This window comes from Nicotiana sylvestris, chromosome 6 (genome assembly GCF_000393655.2).
Source record: "Nicotiana sylvestris chromosome 6, ASM39365v2, whole genome shotgun sequence".
NCBI classification, from domain to species: Eukaryota; Viridiplantae; Streptophyta; class Magnoliopsida; order Solanales; family Solanaceae; genus Nicotiana; species Nicotiana sylvestris.
Window position 1 is genome coordinate 134865544 of NC_091062.1, and position 7441 is coordinate 134872984.

The window sequence follows — 7441 nt, forward strand, 5'->3', positions numbered from 1 at the left end:
GGCTGGCGCGGACCGCGCAGAAATGCACCGCGGCCGCGTGGCTGCCAGCGCGGACCGCGCAGAAATGTATCGCGGCCGCGCCGAGGGAGGGAAGAAGTGGGCTCTCTGAACCCACCCAGCGCGGACCGCACTGATTTGGTGCCCGGCCGCGCTGGTCGACCTGGCTACCGACCCTCTGAACCCCCACCACGCGGTCGCACAGAAAAGCAACGCGGCCGCGTGGCTGCCAGCGCGGACCGCACGGAAACGGTCGCGGCCGCGCTGGGCCTGCAACACCTGAACCTGCATTTTTTTTATGTCTAAGACCTCCCGGGCCCCACTCAAAACTCACCTGAGCCCTCAGGGCTCCAAACCAAACATACATATGATCTTAAAAACATCTTACGATCTCATTTGTGCGATCAAATCGCCAAAATAACATCATATACATGGAATCAAGCCTCAAAGCACATGATTTTCTTTCAACTTTCATAAAACTCAAATTCCCCATTTTAAGTTCGAAACACGTCATATGACGTCCGGTTTTAGCCAAACTTTACAGATAGTGCTTAAAACATATTTAAGACTCGTACGGGGCGTCAAAATCAAAATACGAGCCCGATACCACAGTTTTCTGATCAATTTCCTTCTTCATTTTCCTTTAATAATTTCAGAAAACAATTTCACACAAATATTCATTTCTCGGGCTTGGGACCTCGGAATTTAATTCCGGGCACATGCCCAAGTCCCATATTTTTTTACAGACCCTCTGGGACCGTCGAATCACAGGACCGGGTCCGTTTACCCAAAATGTTGACCGAAGTCAATATTATGCATATTAATATCAAAATCCATCAAATGTTTCACATAATTCACATATTCTAACATAAAAACTTTCCGGTTGTGTGCCCGAACTGCGCACGCAAATCGAGGCAACTAAAAGCGAGGTTTTCAAGGCCTCGGAAGTGCAGAACAAGGAAGAACTATGGTGATGACCCTTTGGGTCGTCACAGTCACGGGCGAACTTATATTCACAAATTAGTCCATATAAATAGTTGAATCAAATAAGTTGCAAGTAAAGCACGTTGGATAACTCAAGTAGTAAGATAGAGGTTAGGACAAATTGTGAAGCAAAGGATTTGAATAACAGGGGAATTTTGGTGAAGGAGGGGTCATAGGTTGGTTATCCTATAGGATCACCCCACACAATGTCCGGTAAACATTCCTCAATGAGGGGCTACACGCGATATTAGCACGTAGTCATCATATCCCATATCTACCCTTCCCATCCTCTTATTGGTCATGCAAAGCGAGTGTTTGGTCAACGATTACTATTGCATGTTGCTATCCGTCCCTTCTTAATGGTCCTGGAGGGAGTTAGAACCTCTACCTATAGGTGGTTTTAAACGGACCCCTAAGGTTTTAAAGGTGAAAAATTCTAAGGCAACATTCAAAACACTTAGGACTTTTAGCACATAAATGGAGCAATTAAAAGCTCAAAGTTTCGTCCTCAAACAAACAGATAAGTAGCACGACCCAAGCATAATTATGGGCTTTTATTAGATAGTGTCCTGAGACAGTATATCTAGGTGAATATGTAGAAACAAACAACCTATTATTTAGAAACTCAAGAGTAGTGATCCTAGCAGTGGCCTATCGATTTTAAAGATCTGTTGGGATCAGAAAACATCAAGCAATAGAAACAGTTTCAGAGTTGCAGATTTGAAAAAATGCCCTAGGGGCTTGCCTATACGCGGAGCATTAATTAGCACACTTGTATAAAAACAAAGCAAGTTTTGAAACAAACTTCTTTGATACCTCTAGGCATGATATCTAATGAAATTGAGGCAGTTTTAAAGATCTCGTTTCAGGAAATATAAACCACTTAGTTAAAAAAAATTTGGATTGAACTACGCGTGGACTAAGTTGATTTATTTAGATTAGATTAGATTGACAGGCAGAAATGTGAGTGTTGTTCCCTATAGGCATGATATCTACGTTTGATACTGAATTTAAGACATGATTATTTGGACTTATAGGCATGGTTTCTAAACATGACATATTGTTAAACCTTATAAACATTATTTCTACTTCGTAAGGCAATCGAATTTAAGCATAAAGTCCTAGGAGCATGATTTCTATTGGGAAACAAGCAGATAAAGTCCTAAGAGCATGATTTCTAATTAGTAGAGCAAACATATTTTAATGTAAAGTCCTATGAGCATGATTTCTACTTAGTAGAGAAAACAGATTTTAAAGTAACGTCCTATGAGCTTGATTTCTACCTAAATTACCCCATAAAATAGGTATCTACCCACCCTTTTCACTGAATACCCCAATATCTATTTACAAGTTATTACAGACCAATGAATGAATTACATAAGTAAATAAAAAAATCAAGAAGCTATTTTATAGGGAGCCTCTGATTAGGCCCAGATTTCCCAAAGCCCCCAATGGCCTCATATGCCTCAATTCCATAGACAAAGTCAGAGTCTAGGTGCATCAAAGTTCCCTAAGGATATCAAGGATCCCAGGCAGTGCTTATACTTAGACTTAGTAACCAATGATTGAGCAAATACAGTGTGGAAGAGTCAGCCTCAGTATGCCAGAGTTCAGAGGGTTCTCAAAAGGATCCCAAGGGAGTGCACATACTGGAGGGGGCAGAACTTATTGATTAAGAGTAGAGTGAGAAGTGATGGACACAAGTTGAAACATTTCAATAGAAAACTGTATTAAACAAAAGTCTATTTTGAAAGTAATTTAGTAAAGCAACAGAGATTTTTTAAAAAAAAAACAGATTGGAGTAGTTAACAAAGTCCAGACACTACACCTTGTGGCAGGTTTATACATAGACAATTCACAGAACCAAGTAAACTCAATAGTCACCAGAGGTTAAGGGCTTTGGGATACATAGAACATCTGACTGCAAGCACAGAACCCAGCAAAGGTCTATGACTGGTTTAGACATGCTCTGAAACAGCTGACCCTGGCATAGTCACAAACCTGACATAAAGAACACAACTACATAATCCCTAAATAGAAAGCAAAATAAAGGATTTGACTAATAGAACAAGTACAATAAAAAATCAAATAGAAAGAATTACAAAAGAGAAAAAGAAAGTAACTCCAGAAATAGACATTAGTCCTAATAAAACAAATAATATTAATAAATATGAATCGCCAAATAGGGGTGATAGGGATTTGGGGATTCATGATGGTAAACACATAACAAGTAAGAGTTGATTGGTGTAGACATGCTCACAAACAAACAGAGGGGTAACATGCTAATCTAATGGAAGGGGAGTACATAATAAGGTAAACATCAGTTGCAGGCTTCACAACAATACCACAAATAGAAGCAAACTAGGAACATGATGAACTGAAGCAATAAGAAAATTATATTGTTGTTGGAACTTTGAATTGAAACTAGAACATACTAAAGAGGACAGTAAGCAAAGAGAAAGAACAAGAGAACACAATGGTTAGCCTTGGCTTGCAGCTGGCTAACAATAGCAAGTAGTACCATAGAGATAGTAGAAAATTTGAGTGTGAGAGATAGTTTTGAACCAAGAGTTCGTGTGTTGTGCTAATGAAAGACTAGGGTCTTTATAGTTTGAAAGTTGGTAGTAAATAAGGTAAAAATCAAAGTCCATTAGCAATTAAGGAACTCATAATCAATTAGTCAGGAAATCAAGGTATGTACTCCCTTTAATTGAGGAGTTAACCTCAAACGGTAATAGACAACAAATAAGGAAAGAAATCCTATAAGGCTGAACATGCTAATTAAGGAAATATTTTCTGCATAGTACAAGTCCACAATATGTAATAGAAGCCAGGTTCAGCACACATAAATCAAGGAAAGATTTGAGCAATCAATTAACAACATAATTGGCCATAGAATAAGGTTAGAAAAATGTTTGACAAGGTAAAAATCAGTAGAATAATCATGCAGAATCAGTGAAAGATCAATCATAAAGATCCAGGGATGCAAGAATAGGAGGTAACACTGATTTAGACCACTCTATAAGAACAAACACATAGTAAGCAAAATCAGAACCCTAAAAGGTCGAGCAGGACAAGAATCACGCATAAAACTAGGGATTTATGTAGAGTATAGTCTGAATTAGTAAGCTAAGTATGATTCAGGTAGGAGAAGTGAATAATAAGAAACATTAGTGAACCGGATAAGGCAAAATCACACAATAGGCAGGGATAACCACAATTAGGCAAAAAATCATAGAAACAAACATGTTCACTGAACATTTTATCAAAACAAAACCCAGAAACCCAAGGTTGTGGCTAAGAAGTTAGGGTTTTTGACATAGACGAGTTGAAAAAGGAGTAAAAAATATAAAATCGTTCGAGATATGAAAAGAACATAAGTTAAAACATGAAGAATCGATTTAAACAAACTGTAGAAGAAGTTCCGAAAAAACCCTAAATTTAAAAGAAAGTAAAATAACTTGAAATCGATGATTTTTGAAAGAAAAGTTCAAGAATAGTGTAAAACATAAAAGGACCTGACTTGAATCGTTTAAAAACAACACAGATCTAAGAGATACAAACGAAAATAAGTATTTCAAAAGAAACCCAAATAGAGATGGAAGAACCTGCTTAGAACTTCAAAGATCGTAACCAATATAGGGGATTTTGCTCAAAATCACACCGGAGAAGCCACAAACAGTCAAAACAACAATCTTAGACATAAGTCGGCATGGCCCAGGGCCCATGAAGGCCTTAGAGAAGATGAGCGGGGCAATAGGGGAACCATTGGAGGCTTGGGGATGAAAGGTGATCACCGGAAAAGACCGGAGAAGGAGGCGGCAGTTGAAAAGGGATTAGGGTTAGGTTGAGAGAAGAGAGGTGATGAGAGGATTTGGGGGCGGAGGAATGTAGAGAATGATTAGGGTTAGGGGGTCGTTTGGAATTAAAAAGGAAAGAACAAATTCTAGCAGTTGTTCTTTCAGATCAACAGTCATGATCTGATGGGTTTTTTGGTTGGGTAGACATGTATAAGGTCTGAGTCAGCTGATTGGGTGCGAAATTGGGCTGGGGTTGGGTTCAATTTTGGCTATTACTGAAAGCCAGATTTGGCTATAATTTAAATAGCCAATTTTCCCCTATTTAATTTATAAAAAATAATAAACAAATTCTGGAAAATAATTTTATGTACCAAAATGTTTAAAATATATATTAATCATTTTTGAAATATATGGACTAATTTTACGCATATAAAATGCATTTATCCATTAAATGAGCTAATATTGCAATTATATGCAATTTAGCTTAAAAAATACCAAATGCAATTATAAAAATACATAAAAAATATGTTAACCATATTTTGGCATAAGTATAGAAATTAAATTACTAAATTACCTTAAAAATAATCTGGGAAATGATTATTGGGAATTTTGTGAATAAAAGGGGAGGAAATAAATCAATTTAAATCCTTAAAATTATGGGAAAAACAATAAAAACTTTGTCCATGCTTATATATGCATATATATGCCATTTTAAAGGTATTTATGCATATAAAAAATATATAGGAAAAAATTAGGTATCAATAGCTTCCCCTCTTTACCCGGGAAGGATAAAAGAGTTTTCGGTTAAATAAATGATGGCTAATTTTGACCGGACGGGATATGTCAAAATCCAGAGGCCGGACTCCGGTTTTTGAGTTGCCTACATATCCCTGGTTTTACAGGAATCACGCCATGTGTAGTTTTAGATTCACCCGCGGAGTAGGCCGATGAAATTATTGCAAGAACGGACACGAGATGCGGAAGCGGCTACGGTGAACGGTTAAGTCTCGGGACGGTTGGAGGGAACTGAAGCAAGATTGCTCCTGCTAGGATAGTGGTTGCTTACTAGCTACCTGCGGATAAAAGATGCTACAAATGTATTTGCGAAAATTTTAAATATGATGCAGATTCCCTTTGGACCATAAAGGTTGTCTTCGGACGGTTAAAGATGACGTCCTGGGCCATGAATTGTTTAGTGAGGGAATCTCAGGCCATGAAATGGTGTTCTCGGGCCATGAAAATGGTGCCTCTGAACCATGACGCCTTTAAATAATGATATGCAAGATTGAGGGATCCTCAGGCCATTGCATGATGCCTTTCGACTATGAGAATGATGCCTTTAGACTATGATGCCTTCGGATTGATTGACAATATTTCAGCCCATGGTATGCAATAATATGATGTTATCAAGACAATGCTTAGTCTTGTTAAGTGGATGGAAGAGCTTAGCATGATCAGAAAGTTAAAATGGAGCAATATCTGTGCAAAGTAGGACACTGTTTAGTCCCTATGCAGATGTGGAGACAGGGATTAGCCTCATGCAGATAGGGAGGCAAGTCTTAGCCTTGTGCAAATAGGGAGGCAAGGATTAACCTCGTGAAAATATGGGGAGGCAGGGATGGAGTGAAGGGTTAGACACATGCAAGTGTGGAGTCCAGGATTAGAATCCTGCAAATATGGAGTCAAGGATTAGACTCATGCAAATATGGAGTCAAGGATTAGACTCATGCAAATATGGAGTCAAGGATTAGGCTCATGCAAATATGGAGGTAAGGATTATCCTCATGCAAATATATAGTCAAGGATCAGACTTATGCAAATGTGGAGTCCATGATTAGACTCATGCAAATATGGAGTCAGGGATTAGACTCATGAAAATATGGAGGCAAGGGTTAGCCTCATGCAAATATGGATTCAGGGATTAGACTCATGCAACTATGGAGGCAAGGATTAGCCTCATGCAAATATGGAGGCAAGGGTTAGCCTCATGCAAATATGGAGTCAGAGATTAGACTCATGCAAGGAGCGAGTAGCAGATAAGAGTAGTGTATTTCTTAGCTAAAGATGTATTTGATGTTTGATGAGCTGATAGATAGAGAATTATCTTGGTGTACATATATTTCGCGAACGCTAAAGTTACGTGCCTGCATTCAAAGAAAAATCGTAAGTTTTATGAGGGGAGGTTGGTTCTTGCTTCGTCTGCTGGCCTTGCTCTGGTTCGTTCTGAAAGCCCCTTCGAGTTCCCTTGGGTAGCACATGACTGTTATGGAAATAAAATTTTCTAATAATATGCAATTATTGGTGAAAATAGAGTTTTTTTGGAAACGTATTGATATATCGAGTAATTTTGATGGACTAGTGATTGTGACACATTTCAAAGGCATTGCAGCTATCTCCTATTGGAATTGTGAGGGTCCTCCTTAAAATTCTGCTTGCGGATAATGGATTTGCCGAACCTTCTCTATAATTTTGAGAATCCTTCTCAAAATTTTGCCCTAGTTTCTTAACTGGTTACTGGCTGTCTGACATGTGTTGGCGTTGGCTGGACTTGCTCCGGAATTTTGAAGACCCTCCTCAAAATTCTGCCCTAGTTTCTGATCTTGGGGGAAATGAAAATTTTATTATGATATGACTGAACCCATAAGGCTGCCTAGATATCC